Source organism: Aulonocara sp. 'chitande type north' Nkhata Bay, linkage group LG4, assembly GCF_057382095.1.
Source record: "Aulonocara sp. 'chitande type north' Nkhata Bay isolate Kocher_YH1m ecotype deep benthic linkage group LG4, A_spYH_male_GT1.1, whole genome shotgun sequence".
Classification (NCBI taxonomy): Eukaryota; Metazoa; Chordata; class Actinopteri; order Cichliformes; family Cichlidae; genus Aulonocara; species Aulonocara sp. 'chitande type north' Nkhata Bay.
This window is the reverse complement of record NC_141347.1, coordinates 32,045,019-32,045,714: the sequence shown is the minus strand read 5'-3', so window position 1 is coordinate 32,045,714 and position 696 is coordinate 32,045,019.

The window sequence follows — 696 nt, the reverse complement described above, 5'->3', positions numbered from 1 at the left end:
AAAGAGGAAATCATTTCAGGATATTAAAGTAAATGATGTACATGTCATGCAGTCAGTTATGAAACTTAAACTGAAGGATGATTTCAGAGAGTGGATTCATTAGCATAAATCCTTAATGAACTGCTTCAAGTTTATTAAAAACCTGCAAGCTGCAGTGTTTTTGGGGGGGTGGACCTCAAAGTCTACCGATTCAAACGTCACTGGAAATGGAAATGTACAACGAAAACAGCCTAAAAATATCTCCGAGCCTGAAATGATCTGCAATTCATAAACTATTAAGACGCAGCGTTCTACCAGACAATAAAAGCATTTGCAAGCAGGCAATAATATATGCCAAACCGGATTATTAAGTCCATACTTTCACCCATCTACAACTGTTGCATAATTTTTCATGTTTTTAAGGTGATGACAAAAAGTTATTACACTGAAATTAAATGTGGCAATTGTTCATTTTATTTTAATATCTTAATGCTTAAACACTGAAGCTTTATTAGTTTTCCTCCTTGTATTCTTTGAGCTACTCTAAGCTAATCAACAGCTGGCACAGGTTTCATATTTGCAAAACACATCGCTTTTTAGCAAGCAGGTTTGCCAAGATCTCAAGCTCTTCCTTTAACCAATAATATTAACACCATATTTATCAATTCGTGTGAATATAATCAATCTCAGTGTAGCTACAAAGACAGAGTAGACAAA